Below are 877 nucleotides of genomic sequence, written 5' to 3'. Positions count from 1 at the left end.
TGTTTTTTGGTTTATTTGTGATCATTCCCGTGCAGAATCTGAAGATGTTAAATGTGTTTTGTTTAACACTTTTAAAAGTATTTGCAGTGCTAATTTCTGATCAAAAATTATCTTGTGACAGATTAGATAGATTTAATGTTAATTCTTTACTTCTCGTTAAATAAAAAAGTTTTTACTTGTTTTTTAAAGTGAGATAATCTCCCAGTAATACTATTCTTCATCTCCAGTCATAATTTCTTTATCTTGTGGAAATAAAGCAGAAATGTAACTAAAATTAAATTTTATTAGTTAATTTTTCAAACTTTTAGGTGGAAAGCTGAAGTCAGTCATGATATATTTAATGTAGTCCGTCTGTTTGTATGAAGCCTCTAATCAGGATGTCAAACATGGAGGACAGGCTTGTAACTGCAGGATGACTCCTCTTCATGTATGGAAAGATAATTACATCCCTGTTTATCTGAGGCTCTGTCAGTTGGACAGTTTTGTGTCTAATAATGAATTTTTCAAAGGTATCAGTTTGTTCTGTGTTTACGTTCTCTTTTTAAAACYGATGTTTTCAAATTTTGTTGAAATGAGATTTATTTTTGACTCCTTGTTGAATATAAATAAATCAAGAGAGTTCCAGTTGTTGGAAAAAACAAGAGTTAAAGTGATGTTGTGCTGCCACCTGGTGGTGAACCAAAAGAATAACGTAGCACATAAAACTGGAGAACATTAACCTAATACTGAAACTGTTTTAAAATAGATTTTGGAGCTAAATTGGGGCCATATGTTTTGTTCAAAACAAAAAGATTTTGAAACTGAAAATTTATTTTGAAACTGGAAAAAGGTTTGAATCTGCAAACGTTTTCCATATCTTGTCTTTTCAGTTTCAAAA

The sequence above is a fragment of the Austrofundulus limnaeus genome, unplaced genomic scaffold (genome assembly GCF_001266775.1).
Source record: "Austrofundulus limnaeus strain Quisiro unplaced genomic scaffold, Austrofundulus_limnaeus-1.0 Scaffold249, whole genome shotgun sequence".
Classification (NCBI taxonomy): domain Eukaryota; kingdom Metazoa; phylum Chordata; class Actinopteri; order Cyprinodontiformes; family Rivulidae; genus Austrofundulus; species Austrofundulus limnaeus.
The sequence above is the reverse complement of the archived record's forward strand: the minus strand, read 5'-3'. Positions refer to the sequence as shown.